The sequence below is a fragment of the Notothenia rossii genome, assembly GCF_949606895.1.
Source record: "Notothenia rossii genome assembly, chromosome: 5".
Taxonomy (NCBI): domain Eukaryota; kingdom Metazoa; phylum Chordata; class Actinopteri; order Perciformes; family Nototheniidae; genus Notothenia; species Notothenia rossii.
In genome coordinates this window covers 28,865,955-28,883,944 of record NC_136903.1, presented here as the reverse complement: position 1 = coordinate 28,883,944, position 17,990 = coordinate 28,865,955, and the positions used below count along the sequence as shown (strand labels likewise).

At 41.6% G+C, this 17,990-nt stretch overlaps 1 long non-coding RNA gene across 1 annotated transcript in view; it reads left to right on the top strand.

Annotated features, from left to right (window-relative positions):
* Positions 1-17,990, top strand: part of LOC307038538 — a 295,724-nt gene that overhangs the window by 182,351 nt on the left and 95,383 nt on the right. The gene's annotated exons all lie outside the window — the stretch shown is intronic.

Sequence of the window (17,990 nt, the reverse complement as noted above, 5' to 3'; positions counted from 1 at the left end):
TTCTTTTTGGGTAGTAGATTTAAACTAGAGGGCTATCACTTTGTGCAGCAACGCTATTGACAAATAAATCCAGCAAAATGGCACAAAAAACTGGTAGTGGCCTCAGGGACGAGGAGTCATTTAACCAGCCAGTAGGAGTCAAGCTTTACTTTCTTTTATATCCATAAAGAAAAAGTAAATCTGTTTACAGTTGTTTCATTATGGATGTTGAGAGGTATCCATATATCTCTTCATTTTGCTCTCAAAGTGCACCAGATTGATGCATCTAACTTCAATATTTAAAAAAAAATGTTCCCGGGGGAGCATGCCCCCGGACCCCCCTAGACTAGAGGGTGTCAGGTCCACTCCCCACGTATAAAAATAGCACTTTACCACTGCACCCCCTCTAATCTCAGATGCACCCTGAGTCATTTTGTTTAAGTACAGTGAGCCTTTCTAAAATATACAGTAAAGAGACAAACCCACCAGCATTATAGGATATACTATGACTTTGTGCCAAATACTTGTTGCTGATTTAGAGTACTGGCACCTTTTTTATTCCAATTCAAGCACTGACTCTATATGAAAAAAGTATTAACTCTCCTGTTGTCTTCGGGTCAAATCTGACCGATTTACTACTTTCATCAATCATCACTTTTTTGTTTTACATTCAATTGCATTAACTTAGGCTTTATGATATCCTTCACAGTAGACATTTGAACATATAGAATTGCTGACCACAACTTTCATTGAATTTTGGATAATTCAGTCAACTTTGTAACACCCATGGTGTTCCCGGTCAAAAATGACCACCATAAAGAAATGGAATTAGTAACGATCAGATCTCTCTCTCTCACTCACTCACTCACTCTCACTCTCACACACACACTCTCTCACTCACGCACGCACGCACGCACACACACACACACACACACCTCCTTATGTCCCCAATCCTCCCATGTGAATCACACTTGGCACTCACAAATACACACACACACAGAACAATTTGACACATTTCCCGCTCGTATGTGCCCATCCCCCCACATGGATCACACCTGGCACACGCAATACATGTTCAGTGTCTATTCTTTGCTGCAGTTGTTCATGTATACCAGTCTGATACAATATTTACAGTTTGAAAGGGTGATAAATGAAATGTGGTGATGATTAATGTTTTTTTGTGTTAATGTAATAGCAGTTAAAACAGCACCGGTCACATTTGACCGTGAACACCAAATTAAGGGGGGGGGGGGGGAACGAAGACAATAGGAGGGTTAATCATTGAATTCAGGTGTGTCGTTCAGTCCCATTGCCACAGGCGCAGCGACGTGCAGTCAGGGGAGGCAGAGCCTTACCTGTCATACTCCAATGTAACGGAAAAACAACTAAAGAAAAACTAAATAATAATAAAATGTCTCCACTGATCTATGATGTAAGTGTGATTTATGTATGATTCCAATCGCTTTTTAAAGTCAAAATCAGCAAATTTGCCGAGCTCCGCTACTACGGGTAGCGATGAGAAGTGAGGCAGGGACGAGCTATGCCTCTCGTAAGCCCACAGTAACTTGCTTGAGCACGAGTAATAATTTAGCGCGCCCAAGCCAGTTACTGTGGGGTGAGGTGACTGTGAGGCACAGATGAGCTCTGCCTCACCTCAGAATGTTTCACCCCACAGAAACTGGCTGGAAAGCGGGCACTAAGCGCATGCCTGTTACCATCTCACTGTATGTCACCAATGTAATGTTTGTAGATCCCTTTATCAAATGTATCCTGGCCATCCATAGTCTTTAAATAACTTATTTAACGTATATATGATATTTAGGCCTTCTGGTCTCATCATATAACGGCAATGAAAAAAGCAGCAGGAGAGGCAGCCATAACCTCGGCCGCACTGAAGGGGGCGCACGTGAGCCCACAGGTTCTTGTTGCTACTGTTATTCTACGCAGAGACGGTAGACACAAACAACAAACTAGACTTTTGAAACTACAGGAAGATAAGGAGGACTTTTACAAAAAACTAATAGAGATTGTTGTCCAGAAGGAGAGCATGGATTTAATCTTCAAGTCAAGGTAAGACCACAATTGTAATGAAAATGGGATCTTACTAAGAAAGAACAATCCAATAATTAGATTTTGGGTATCCTTTTGATGAACGGTCTGTTTAAAATGAATCAGACTAAAAAAGCTTTTGAAAATAACCGAATATTTTGATCAAGGTCAAATATAATATTTGTAAATCTGAGTCAGTGCCTCACCAGCCATGAACCTCACCGCACGTCACTGGCCATGCAGTCTGCCTTTACAAACATTTGTGAAAGAATGGGTCGTTCTAAAGAGCTCACTGAATTTGAACGTGGTTCCGTAATAGGATGCCACCGTTGCAACAAGTCAGTTCGTGAAATGTCTTCTCTCCTAGATATTCCACGGCAAACTGTAAGTGGTATTACTGCAAAGTGGAAACGTTTAGGTCCACTCAGCCACGAAGTCGCAGACAATGTAAAGTTACAGAGCGGGGGGCTGAGGAGCAGTAGCGTGGCGTGGGGAAAAATTTAGGGGAAGCTACAAAAAATTGGAGGGAGGGGGTGGTCAATAACGTAACCAGATGAGTGATTACAGCGCCCGGTAACATTTTACACACATTTGTATCATACAGATGCAGGACTTTTACACGCCTGTTATCTAACCGACAGGTCCGCACGCACTCGATCCAGCTGAAACTCTCTCGTCTTATTAGTTTAAGCATTTTCTTATTAATTTATGCAGCCCCCCCCCCCCAAATGCAATACCAGCCGCTCAATGCGCAGTGCAGATTCGGTAATGAATAAATAAGAAGCATTCATTCACAAAATAAATCAGGAGACCTTTCAAGTTTTACGTTCACATCAAAGTATCAGTATGCGTTGTGTTGATAATGGACGAGACCCGAGTCAGCGTAACGTTGAGACGATCTCTGTTTAATGTCTGATAACAGATAAAACGATCAGTTTTATATATATTTCCCTCACAGTGACTCCTCTCATTGGAACGTTTACACAAAGGGAAGAGGAAACGTGAGGGACACAATACAAAAAGTAAAATCACAAAGAAAGGAAATGAAAGTCCTTACAACAATAAACTTCTGAGCACAGCTCTCCGACCTTGCCAGGTATTTAACATTCAATAAAATGAAGAACACAGAATACAATAATATAGAACACAGAATAAAATAATATAAAACACAGAATGTGTGTGATTATACAAAATTAAATTAAATAAACCCCACTGCATATTTACATCTGCTACACTAACACACACGGCAAGTGCAGCAACAGTCCTCGTTTCTGTAATTAGTTCAGTCCGTAGTCCAAAAGTAACAAAAAAATATAAACAATCTCATCTATTCAGGCGATCGGGCCCTATATGGGTGCTATCCGCGGTGCTGATTTTCGGATAGCAATACCCTGTACTAATTAAACAACTACAATAAAACAACTACTTCAGACTGACTAACACCTGCAGCTAAATCCAGGCAAGCAATGCACAATAACCAACAGAACCACATCAGAAATTGCACACATAGCTACACGGGCAGTTCAGGCAACAGGTATGCCACAGAGAGAAAGGGGTGTGCATTTCACTCACCCTATTTGAAGAGGAAGGCCATTCTCCTGTCTTTCATGGTGGCAAAGTATTCAATAACAATGTCATAGAACTTCCCAGCGGCCTTTAGGTCCTCCACAACAACAGAGTCAATGGATATTGTGGCTAGGTTGACAAGTCTGTCCTGTCCACACGTGTTCCTCAGATACGTTTTGATCCTTTTTAGACAGGAAAAGGAGCGCTCTGCTGATGTGCTGGTGGCTGGTATCGTGAGCATGAGCTGGAGTAGCTTGTAGACCTCGGAGAGTGTGCTCTGTAGGTCATCCTCAATAAGAAGTGAAACAACCTGTTGTTGTACAGCTTTTGCAGCTCATTCTTTAACTTCTGCTCATCAAAGAATGGATAGGTGTTGATCAGCTGAGCCAGCTCACTGCTGGGAAATGCAGCAGGCTTGCAGAACGATGCGAATGATGTGTGTTCCAGTATCCGAAAAAAGTTCAGGTGCTCCATATCTGCAAATCTTTGGGTCATGTGCAACACTATGCCATCAACAATCTGGTAGTAAAGACGCCGGAAAGACACAACCGTTTCCTCGTCTCCTTCTTGTTGGTGCTGGTTAAACCCCTGCTTCAGGTCGTCCCAGCCGCGGCGACGTCGTTTACTTCGGGGCACAGGATCGCCGACTGCTTTGACCGTGTCATCGTAAATGCGACTGAATGTCTCATCTGTTCTTGTGGCTTTGAGAGCGCTGAGAGTGCTCATGATCCGATCCTGGCATTTTTTGATGTCCGCCGTCTTGCTTTGCAGAACCTGGAAGAGTGGTTCTGTGAGTCCGAAAATGGACTGAAAGACCCCGAGCAGGAAGGTGAAGTCAAGATTCCTCAAGTTTTTGCTTCAAGGAAGCACTCTGTGCAATGGTCTCTTTGTCCCATCCCGGCTCTGTCATTATCCTGTCAAAAGCGATACAGAGCGACCCGCGTCCTTCATGGATGGCGTGTACTGCGCGGCTTTTAAAGTTCCACCTCACAGCAGAACCCCCTGGTACACGCACAGCTCGATCAACTTCAGACAGTAGTGCTGATCTCTTACATGAACGTGAGAAAAAATTGTGGAAGGCATCGAGATTGGCAAAAAACAGTTTGGCTGCTTGAATGTTGTTTGTGCCTTGTGCTAAAACCACATTTAATTTGTGAGCATAACAGTGGATGAATAGCGCATTGGGGCAGTGTGCTTTCACTAAAGCCTGAACGCCACCGTGCTGTCCGCTCATGCAGCTTGCTCCGTCATAAGTCTGACAAATCAATTTGTTTGTTGGACTGTAGTTCCCGATGGCTCTCATGATAACTGATGTTACAGCTTTTGCGTCTCTTTCTAAGCTGACATTAAAAAAGCAGAGGAAACGTTCACACACACTGCCTTTTTCATTCACGTATCTGATTATGATAGTGAGTTGGCACTTATTGGAGATGTCTGATGTGTCATCCACTTGTACAGCAATGAAAGGACAAATCTTTATTTCTTTATCAGTCTCATCCTGGATACAACGAGCTATGCTCTCAATGATTTCATTTTGTATGGTGTTTGACATACTGCTGAAGACGGTTGACGATCCCAAGTGCTCCGCGAGTGCAGTGTCAAACTCTGCAAATGCACGTACCAGCTCTACGAAATTGCCCCTGTTAGAGCTGCCAGCGGCCTCATTGTGTCCCCTGAATGCTTGCTCTTGACGTGCAAGGGACAGGGCAGCAATGATGAGTTTCCTCAGAATATCCCGGTTCTTTTTGACTTGTTCGTTGTGCTTCTTTGTGCTAATGGTTCTTGCTACATCCAGAGCCTCGTCAATCCTGACGCGTCCAAAAAGCTTTAATTTCACAGAACAATCTATATGATTTTTGGATTTACTGTGCCTCTCAATTGCCCGTGACAGGTTGGCAAGGTCGATGAATCCTGAAGTTGCCCAAGGATTGTTCAGGGAGCACGAATTCTTGTCAAAAAGAAGACATGGCCAGCAAAATAGATGCTGAAGTTTAGCGCTTCCAGTTAGCCACTCCGTGCGGACATAATTGTCCTCATTGAACGTCCGATTCACTCCCTTATTCCTCTGTGTACAAAGCTTGAGTGTGGGCGTTGGCCTGTCATCTGCTTTAATTTTTAGTTGCTGCTGTAGCGGAAGTTTAGTGAAGTTATGCTTAATTAAGTACGCCAAATCTCCTCCCTCCATAATGCTTCATTTGCTTGATCATTTATAATGGCGGTGATGACAGTTACAGTACTACGTAGTAAAACTGATGTTGATGCGATTTGATTGGATTGTGAGGAAAGGGATTTTGCCTCACAATCCAATCAAATCGCCAGCCTCCAGGGGAAGCCGGAGGCAGCCTGCTTCCCTTGGCATGGCCCTGACCAATCACAGGTTTGCAGCGGCATGATGTGGGCCTCATCTGATTGGTCAATCCCTCCATTTTTTTTCACCAAGGGAAGCCAGATTCGGCTGGCCTCCTCTCGCAACAGTGAATGCAATCTACTGTTTCACCATAACATCTAGAGGGGCGCTGTTTGTTTCACTCTTTGTAAAATACTCAATTAGAATGGGGGAGAGACGGAGAGACGGTCCGGCAGGAACACACAGCAAAGGAGAATTACCGAAACAAAACAAAGTGTTTTTATTTATTTATTTATTTAAATTATAACTACAATCCGAAAAAAACAGGGGAAGCCTGGCTTCCCTTGGCCTCCGGGAAAAAACGCCACTGCTGAGGAGTGTAGTGCGTAAAGCTCTGCTGACTCAATAGGCTTGTTTGAGACGCGTTGCGGCTCGTCTCGAAAGTAGACGAGAATAGCCGATCGCAGCTGGGGGAGGTCTCAAAAAGCTTGCCTGGCCTGAAGTCGGACAGCTCCGAGTGGGCTTCTTCTTCTTCTTCTTCGCCTTCTTCTTCTTCTCTCGTCTTTTGGCGGATTGCAAACAACTTTTAAGGTGCATACCGCCGCCTCCGGAGTCGGCTTGACTCGGTTTGCATTTATAAAGAATGCACATGTGTTTAATCGTGAATGTCAGATATGTACTAAGTAAATACATTTGTTCCTGCTCAAGATTAAATTCAACTCTATTGTTATTGCACAGATCACAGGTACTGAGACAACGAAATGCAGTTTAGCTTCGAGCCAGGAGTGCAACAAGCAGTAAAGTGAAAGGTAATGTACACAATCTACAGAATAAAAGATAGAATGAATTGAATGATGAATAAACAGTGAGGGGTATGAATATACACAGCAGCCTGTGAGCAGTATGAACAGTGTGTATGAATATGCTAAGATATATAAAGTATGAAAACGGTAAGCAGTGCAAGTATAGTATAAAATATATGGATATTAATTTCATGATGATAAACATTGTGGAACAATGATGAAAAATGTTAATGGAAGGGGCGACGTAAAACTGACACAAAACAACAACAAACTTTTGCCGAGCCAATTGGAGAGTTTCATCACCAGCGCGTGGTAAAAACCACCAATGAGCGCTCAGCTCGAGATACCAGCGAGTCGTTTCCCATCAAGCATTTTGCTTCCGCAGCCCTCGCCGCGCCTCGCTCTCAAGGCTGCGGGCGTCTTTGTCCCGCGAGATTTCGACGTCTCATGTAGGCGAGCCTCCAGAGCAAGTCGGACAAAATGACTAACCATCATGCAACGCACAAGTAAGACGTTGATCGAAATTGCGCAGGTCTGCGCAGGTCTCGCTTGTCTCAAACAAGCCTAATAACTGCAGGGTTCCAGCTCTGGCATTAATATCAGCACCAAAACTGAGCTTCAGGGCATTTTGGACAATTCTATGCTTCCAACTTTTTGGGGAAGGCCCTTTTCTGTTCCAGCATGACTGAGCCCCACAAAGCAAGGACCATCAAGGCCTGGTTGGTGAGTTTGGTGTGGAAGAACTTGACCTCAACCTCATTGAACACCTTTGGGATTAACTAGAATGGAGAGCCAGGCCCTCTCGTCCAACATCAGTGTCTGACCTCCAGTGTTGGGCAAGTTACTTTAAAAAAGTAACTAGTAATAGTTATAGTTACTGCTGTCAAAAAGTAACTAGTTACTTTATTAGTTACTAAATTATAAAAGTAACTTGTAACAAGTTACTTTACTTTAAAAATAATAACAATACAATTGAAAATGAAATGCTTTCACTGGTATTTTGCTGACTAGTTATCTGAAGGCTCAGACTCGACCGTTGCAATGGGCAGCATGTCCTCAACAACATATCTGGCAATCAATCTGTTTAGTTGACTCTGGGTGACATGTGGCGATTTAAAAAAATCGTTTTTTGGCTATTTAGATGGTGTTGCTCCATCTGGGTCACTGCCGGTGGTTGAGACGGTGGGATCTTTGGGGAATAGTTTTATAGCCCCATGTACATTACTTAGGTGCTTCAGGAGATTGGCATTGCTGTTTTTCGATGTGGAAAATGCGATCTGTCCTGCACACAGTTTACATTATACCGTAATATTTGTATCCCCACAAATTGAAAATAGTGGTTATATTTCCAAGTTGCAAATGCGCTGCTGCTCTCGCTGATACTTGCATCTGCCATTGTGTGTGTGTGTGTGCTGGTGGTGAGCGCTGCCGTGTGTGTGTGTGTGTTAGCATTAGCAAGTGTTCGTGTGTGTGTATTTTCCCCATAAGGCAAGACCTGCCCAACTCTGTCTCTGATTGGCTTAACCTGAAATGTTACCCCGCGTTAACCAATCATCACTTCTCTCTGGTTACTTTTACTTTTCCATGGTACTGTGAGAGGACATCGCTGTATTCGCCTGTAAGTTACATCCGCAGGGAGATTCGGTTCAGTTCCATCACATAATGTAACGCAGTAACGCACCGATTTAAATCACAGTAACTATAACGGCGTTACTTAATGGGAATAGGTAACTAGTAACGCTATTAGTTACCAACTACCAAAAAGTAGTTGCGTTACAGTAACATGTTACAGGCGTTAGTCCCAACACTGCTGACCTCACACATGCTCTTCTGGATGAATGGGCAAAGATTCCCGCAGACAGACAAGACAAAATCTTGTAGAAAGCCTTCCCAGAAGAGTGGAAGCTGTTATAGCTGCAAAGGGGGGGACCAACTTCATATTAATGCCTAAGAATTTGGAATGGGATGTCATAAAAGCTCCTGTAGGTGATATGTGTAGGTGGCCCAATACTTTTGTCAATATAGTGAATGAAGAGGCGCATGGAGGGCACGCCTCCATGACATGGGTCATTTTTGACCCATGTGTGCAAACCTGATGTATTATTACAAAAACTGTTTTAGTTCCTATTTTGAAAGGTTGATTGAAAATAATGATGTGTGGTGATCAAAAACAAGATATTTAATGAATACTTGGAATATTAAATGATTAAATAAATGGATTTCCAAAAGTATAGAAACACTCAGCCATACATGAAATAATATTGCAAGTCAATACAGGTCATTTTTTACCCATGTTGTCCCTTAGAAGGGGTATACATAGCTTGTGTTTCAAAGGGTTAAATAATATATGTTGAATTGTCAAAGGATTTTTTATCACTTCAGTATTTGTTTTTGTGACATGACTTGGAGTGTTGGGTCCAACGACACTGTCTGTCTGTATACTATCTTTATACTGAGGAGTGGACAGGTTGGTTGACGTGCAACATGTGTTTGGGCGTGAGACAAATCCAGACGTTTTACACACTTTCCTGTTTAATGTGGTCAGCGGGGCCAGTGGCAGGGACCACAGCTATTATACGGTCTGATGTAAGGGCATACTTTAGAGGTCTCTATGGGGGCGGTGCGCTATAATGTGAAGTGGGCATCCTGCCAGTTCTCTCTACCCCAGGGGCCTCTGGGTAATTATGTTTTACGTTTAAGTCCTCCATTCACCAGAGGGGAGATGTGTGGTAAGGGGCAGACCTAATACTGGGTGTGTCTGCAGGGTCCTCACTTCGACACACGTAGTACATGAACATGGACGTCTTAAAATAGCTACTAACTAATACCGTTGTACTCGAGCTTAAGTCATTTCTTCTTTATTTTTTAAACATTGTGACAAAGATGTGATGAATTAAGACCAGGATATATGCCTAATGATGATATATGTTGTGGTAAAGTATGGCGAATACACACATACACAAACACAGACTGTTCCACCATCTGCAGGGCCTGTTAGGTTATGTCCTTTGAGATTAAATAGCAGCTCTAGGCTCAACATCGTCATCACACCCCCAACAAAGTGCTCAACAAAACAAAAGGCCTTTTAGATTATGACATAACTTGTGTGCAGAGTTGGCATTTTGATGTTGTTAAAGAGAAACACTCCTGGAGTGATTTCAATTGATCCATCTTGAGGGGAGCATGAATGTAACATATAAAACATTTTAAATGGTTCAAGAAGGGCAAGGGGTAATAAAAAAACAACAAACAAAAACTTGATTTATCTCTTGATGTAAATATCTACAGAAAATATACACAGTATGACCTGCATATTAATTCATAACGTTATCTAACATATTGCTTTTAGTATTACTGAGAACTATGAATTGTACTTATGATGATTACATATAAAGTGTGAGTCACTCATTAAAGTGCAACAATGAAAACCTACTGAAGTTACTCAATAGAGCAAACTGTTGAATACTGTAAACATAATAATCATTAGAAATACATTTAAAAATTGGACTATTTCAAAAATTTAATTTCAGAAAGAGAAAAGACTAAGTATGTAAGTGTGATATTACCCAGGGGGCAAAGTCATTTTACAGAAATGGAATGTTGTAAAAGGTTGTCCACCAGAAATGATATCTAGGACCTTCAAGGATCGCAACCTGGGTGGACAACCCGGTCAACTAGCTACTGGAAAGCTACAGTGAGGGTCCAAACAATGCAACCCCTATATGAAAAAAGTCAACAATTCTGTCTGGATCAGATGCCATCATTCTCTTTCTGATTGAATATCTCCGTGACAGTTAATGGTAAAGACAAACTGAGCCAACCTATTGATAGAGCAGAAAATAAGCTTTCAGGTGATGCCTTGGTTAAGCCTGTTCTCAATAAGGCCACTAGATGAAACTGCCTTTTTTGTCTCTCCAAAGCTAAATCTATTTCAAGCAATGCACTTGTGGTCCTCTGGATAGTTTGCTGTGTTCAAAATGGGTAAATATACTTAAAAGACTATTTCTATATAACATATTGAGTGTTTCCCCTATATACAAATAGTTGCGGCGCAGCGCCGCTGCTGAAATATGAGCGCCGCTGCTAGGGGGCGCCAGCCAGGTACTAAAAACAAAAACAAATACAAATGTATTAATTTTTTTAAACTTTTTTTCTTAAAATAATAATAAGTGGCGACCCTTTTTCATTTTTGATAGTTTGTTATGTGGATTTGTAGTATTTGTGTTACTGTATGTTCAATAAAGGTGTATTTGTGCTAAATCTTGAGACATTGCCACTGTACTAGGCAGGGCCAATTTCTGCCCTAGGCGACACAGGCGGTCGCCTAGGGCGCCAGATCTGGGGGGCGTTGCGCTGGTAGCTCTGGGAGGGAAAAAACATTTTTGACCGTTGGCGCTCATCCAAATGTTCGGCCTTGATGTAACAACATTTATAATTAAGTAAATGTAACACCCTTTTCACCCCGGTTACACGTTTAATTTGCCCTGTACGATGGGCGCTGTAAGTGATGAAAGTGGGGGATGTTGGCTTATCAGGCGCCCGCAGCTCACAGCCAAAGTGCGAGCGTGGTAGCGAGAGAGCGAGCAAGGGAGAGGGCGCACCGGTACCGGCGCCGTTGTTATTAGAATCTGGTGCTAGCTGCGCTAACGGATATAAGAAGTAGATGTTTCTACAACCAGGGTGGAGGAGAGCTCTCATGTCAAATTGAGAGGCTCAGTGAGGTTAAGGACTCTCTGAGTATTTAGATAGTTAATTTTAGTCTAAGTTATCTCAGTGGGTCTCAAACGTTTCGACCACAAATTATGTAAACACATATTTCCAAGGCACTCCTTTATAATTATTAGGATAAATAAAAACAGGTTTGAAATCATTCCAATGTATAATATAGGACAGTAAACCAAAAATATCGTTTAAAGTTGGAGAGATACAAAAATATGCATAAATAAATAAATGTTAACTAGGTAAAATAAGATATGAATGAACAACAAAAATAAAATAAACTACATTTATTTGTTATTGGCTATGGAAGGTTATTGGTTATGTTCACATACTTATTTGATTATTAAAATGTAAACCGTTCTCTAGTAATTGTGTGCTCAAAGTGGACCAGATTGAAGCATTTTACTGTAAAATGTTCAAAACAAAAATGTTCCCGGGGGAGCATACCCCCGGACCCCCCTAGAGGATGTGATGTCCACCCCCCAATTCAAACATGTTCATACAATACTGAATACATTTGAAGCCATTTTGACGTCTATTACCTATGTCAATAAGTTTCTGTTTTTGCAGTGTATTTATCTTTTGTAGAGATTTTTCATTTATTCTTTACATATAAAATGTCGCCTAAAATCTCACCTAGAGCAGCAAATTGTCTAGAACCGGCCCTGGTACTAGGCCTGAAGAGCCTTTCTTGTGCTGACACATAGAAACAAATTGGCAGGGCGCACTTCGCACGCACAAAAACATTCCACGCGCTCCGCGCTTACATTATGCTGGGCCCACATGCCTTAGCACCGCTGCTATGACTCCATCCTAAGGGAAACACTGGAAGGGTTTACATTAGTATACACAAGGTTTGCTGCTGATGCTAAGTTGAATTGATTAAATGTTTACAGATTTTTCAGTTCACAGACTGGAAAGCTACAGGCAGCGAAATTCAAAATGGCCGCCACTTTCTTTGCAAAACCCTTTAATTGAAGGTTTTCTGTGTTATAGGACAGGGAAAACTGAGTTCAACTTATCTGGAAGTTGACATTAAGTTTAACTTAATGTCAAATCAATACCCTTTTATTATTTGTTCAAATCAATGTCTTTGTTTTTGTGAAAAAGGTCCTATTTTGATCATGAAATAAACAAAATTCCTGGTGGCAAAACATTTATTTCCCTTTCACATACTCTTTTCTTAGTTATTAACTAAAAATCAACAGATATGACACAATAATCAGAAGTTGAACACAAAATAATCATTCACATGGCCCAGAACTAGAACAATTTGAATGTTTTAAGAAGAAAGGGGGAAAAAGTAACCTACACTGAATATACAGTACAAATGTTTTCAATGTACACATGGTGGTAAGCTTTTTGCTTTCTATTCGTTTTCTGAGTCACAGCTGCTGTCACTGCTCTCAAGTGTGGCAGTGTGTATCCTTCTGCATTTGGTTGCCAGTTGCCCTATGTAGCATGGAACTGCATTCTTTGCAGAGGAACAGTTCTTCTGACAGCCCTTGAGAAATCCACATGAGATTGTCTTGTTCATTGAAACAGGCCAAGCTGGCTTTGTAGATGGTACCGGAACTACATGTCCATTGTCCAGAGACCATCCAAATCCTGTGCATGGGGGGATTTCTGGTTTGGCAATGTGTGCGTTCTTGTCAATGATGGTTGCCAGAGCAGCTCTTTTCAGGTGCAGCAGAAATGCATTCTCTGTTGGGGGTAGAAGCTTTAGGAGCGTTGATTTGTTGTTCAGGAACTTGTATGCTCTCAGTTTGCCCAGATCAGAACCCTCAAAGTTATCAGCTTTGGATGTATACACAGTTATTGTGAGGTCTCGTGCCTGATTGAGGAGGTCATCTGTTATGGCATCGGCAGGGTTCTCACCAAACTCTTCAAGTGCAGGTATGTCCAAACTCATGCTGCTCTTGAACCATGCCTTCTTGCCAGTGAAATATGGATAACTAGTGGTATCTCTACCACTCAGACTGTGGGTGAAGGGCATGGCACAACACTGTGAAGGTCCCAGCACCAGAACCATTTTATGTTTAGGCAGGTATGCATTCTGGCCTGTTCTCACCCAAAGCTCTGTTAGATCGCTGAGGTGCGTTGCACCATAGTACAGGCATAATGATGTCGGTGTCATTGGCATGTATGACAACTCTGTCAACTTCCTCATTCTGGACACTGTAGAGAGTGTGGAGGAAGATCCTAGTGTCAGCCTCCTGCTGTGTTGATTCAAGAGCAGGAACATCCATAACAGACCCTGCTGTGAGCATCACACTCACACACTCAGTGTTCCTGCTCAGCTGACTTGAGGCTGGTTGTAATGTATCTGCCACAACAGAAGTGTATGATGTCAGTGCCAGGAGGCACATCAATCAGCAGCAGGTGCCTGTATCGCTCAGCGATCACTCCAACACATGCACCTGCCATCAGAGCTTCATGTGCCTCTGTGGCTGTCTCTGGCAGTTTCTTCATCTCAGCCAAATACAGAGGCAAAGACTGCTGCCCATATTTGTAGTGTCCTGCTGCAGTGAGGTAAGGTAGCATCCATGCTGATTCACAGAGATCTCCTGCCCAGTAACCTTCCCGCTGGTAGTAGATGAACCTTTGGAGAATGTCTGACATCTCCAGAAAGATTGACCAGAAAACTGCAGTAGGGTGCTCATTCAGAGATTCCTGGAAAAGTAACATCTGTTCTTGTAGGATTGACATCTGTGGACGTTAGAGATGTTAAGATTCACCGATTCGCATCGGTGCACCGGCATAAACGTTCAAGATGCGAGTGCACCGGTTGAAAGAGTGCACATCGGCTACAGTTTGGGTTGAACTCGCGATGCATCGATTGCGTAGCGTCTTTGCATCGGTAAAAAACCGATTCATTCATATAAAATCCCGTTATCTTGTCAACGTTCAGCAGAGACGATCTTTGATATTTGCTTCGCCACTACGGAGAACGAGAGTCTCGGTTATCAACACACATGGAAGTTGAGGAGAAAGAGAAACACAGCGCACCGAAAAATACCTACAAATCAAACGTTTGGCAACACTTCGGATTGTTCAAGAAAGACGGTGTAATAGTCATTTATGCTATATAGTTGACCGCAGGTCATGGAGAGTAATAAGGTATCCGTAGACCTTTGTATGTGGTATCTTTATTACTTAACAGGTCTACAGCCATGATACATAGATCCGTCCTAGATGCGGACTTGCATACACACAGTATCACTCCGCAGCCGCACCCCATCAGTAACGTCCTGATGGTATATGTGCGCGGCACTATTACTACAGACGGTCAACTTGAAAAATCACTCGCAAATTGTTAACGATGCCGAGCCGCTTTAAAGTACACAAGTAGTACGAGGAACTTAGCGACGCACATAAAGAGGCGACGTGGGGTCTGCGGCTGAAAAGAGAAACCTGAAAGTGAGACATATGAGTTAAATCACTCAGTGAGGTGTTCTGTCAGAGAGAGGTGTTTAGCTTACAGCAGCCTGTGACGGCCAATAATAATTTAAATGTCTTCCTTACTGTAAGCAGTTATGAAATACCTGTTTGTGAAAGGTTATTTGTTTTCTTTATTGTTCAGATAGAAACCACTACTTTCTGCTCACTGGTGAGTTAGCCTCTGAGTGTTAAGCACATCAGACTGGCAGCTGTATGGGCATTGCTCTATGGTAGCTGTTATTTGCACATTGTTAATCATGAGCAATGCATCCTTACATTGTTTAACTGTGAGGTGTTATACAATTGTACTCTGGAGAGCTATTAAAAGTAAAAAAAATAAACGGCATGATGGGATGTGCAGTACCAAATATGTAAAGCACTTTTTTGTTAATGTATGATTTGCTGCATATCAGGAATAAAACAAAAATCCTCTGTCGTACCATATTGAAGTATCGTTATTTTTGCATCGTGTTGAATCGCATCGTATCGCCCCGAATCGCATAATGTTGAATCAAATCGTATCGAACTGTATCGCAACAGGGGTGAATCGTATCGTATCGCATCGCCTGGTGTTTCAAAGGTATCGTTAATGTATCGTATCGTGGCAACGTATCGAGATGCGCATCGCATCGGCCTCAGTGATGGAGATGCACATCCCTAGTGGACGTGACATCTGGATGATCTCTAACTTCTCAGTAGCAGTGGTGTCTTTCTCAAACAACATCTTCACAACATGTTCTACTTATGACTGCCAGTGTTGTGTTTCTCTGTCTGCTGCACATGCCTCAAATGCTTGCCAGTACAAGCGCCAACTGGCCTCACTGAGGATCCTGAGAGCATGCATGGTAGTAGTCATCCTTCTCACCAAAGAAGGTTCCAGAGAAAAGGCGGAGGTGGAGGTTTTTTTGGTAAACCTCTCTAAAAAGGTCAAATGTCACTTTTTTTGCATCAATCTTGATACAGGGTACTTATTATATGTTGTACTTTGGATCCCTAACCCTTTTAGTCTACCATCTCATCATTCAAGGTTGGTTTTCACTATAAGTAAAAAAGAATATTTGGACGGACACTATAATTTACAGTTTTTTACTGTGTTCAATCTGAATTTTCTTTAAAATAAAAAACATCTATAGATTCTGACTTTTCTACATCCATCTCACAGGTTTATCATTGCTTTGAGAAAAAATATTATTAATGTTCCCCTTTAGGAAGATATGCATGGTCATTTGTTCTTGGAATGTCATTTTCGAGCCTGAGACCTGAAAAACAGGCTTGGGGTTTAACAGGTTAATAGGTTGTTAAATGTTAACACTGTAAAACTGATTTACAAAGTATTAAAGAATTGTAGTTTACAGTAACAGTGCTAGCTAGCTAGCTAGGTAGCACTGTTACTGTAAACTACAAACATTGAAAACATTGAATCAATTCAAATTAGCATCGGCAGTAAACCTTCTGTATATTAATGTAAACCCTTCAATATGTTATATAGAAATAATCTTTTAAGTATATTTACTCCAATCTGCCAACACTCTCACATCATTCAAACAATCCCTCAAAACTCACCTTTTCACTCTTGCCTTCAACTCCTAATCCACTAACCCCTCACCCTTATTCCACCTAGCTTAGCACTTTTTACTTTTGTTGTTATTTTTCTTCTTTACTTGCTTGTTAAGCGCCTTGAGCACCAGGAAAAGCGCTATATAAATCAAATGTATTATTATTATTAGAATTATATTACCCATTTTGAACACAGCAAACAATCCAGAGGACCACAAGTGCATTGCTTGAAATGGATTTCGCTTTGGAGAGACAAAAAAGGCACAGTTTCATCTAGTGGCCTTATTGATAACATGCTTAACCAAGGCATCATCTGAAAGCTTATGTTCTGCTCTTTCAGTTTGTCCTTACCATGAACTGTCACAGAGATATTCAATCAGAAAGAGAATGATGGCATCTGATCGAGCCAGAATTGTTGACTTTTTTCATATTGGGGTTGCATTGTTTGGACCCTCACTGTAGCTTTCCAGTAGCTAGTTGACCGGGTTGTCCACTCAGGTTGTGATCCTTGAAGGTCCTAGATATAATTTCTGGTGGACAACCTTTTACAACATTCCATGTCTGATTTCCCAAAAAATTGGGTTTCGCCCCCTGGGTATATTGAATTATATGCTTTTTACAGGTCTTTACAGCAGTTTGAAGTAAACAGTTAACAACGGTTGAATATTTTATGTTTATTTATCTTTTAAGTAGTGCAAACCTTAAGAGTGCTTTTTCCATTAATGATAGTGTGAGTGCAGATGGGTTATGCCCGTATGGGATGCATTTTTGTCAAGAACTGTCTTTTATGTTATTGTTTTACTAAATCCAGGATAACATATTACACTCCTATAATTACTTCTTGTTATTTGCTGCCTGGAGCCACTTTTGAGGCTTCCTTTCAGGCAATTTTCCTTCATGTTCCCATGCGAATAATACACTGTATCTTTTACATTTTGTAATGTGTAAATAAAGAAAAAACAAAAGTATCTCATGTTAACAATAAATCAAACAATAAGGAATATGTGTAACATTAAAACTGTCGCTCGTAGTGATGAACCCTGACCTGACTCCCTTTACAAGAACTTCCAGCGCAGTTTGTTTTTTGGACAAAGGTTACTGTTTGGTTCATGCATCGCTTCCGCAATTGTTTTTTTAAGTATGTTTCAACACGACTATAGATAAATCCTGCTTGTTGTGTAAATAAGCAACTGTTGCTCAAAAACAAAACAAAATTGAATGTCCCCTTGCAGACTGTTAAGGTGGCTACTTTCTTCATTTTCTCAAAAAGGGAAGCCAGTGATAATAGCCTCTCACTGCTGACCCCAAGTGGCCAAAGTCAGTTATTGCAGCTTGAATGCATTCCCCCCCCCCCCCCCCCCCCCCCCCACAAACACACACAGTACAGGGACCTGAAAGCAGCATACTATACATTATCTTTGCTTGTATCAGTTGAAAAATAAACAAGAACGTTCAATATTTCTTCACATTGATACAAAAATATCCCTGCTGATGTTTACATATTTTGCTGCAAGTAAGTTAATTTCTAG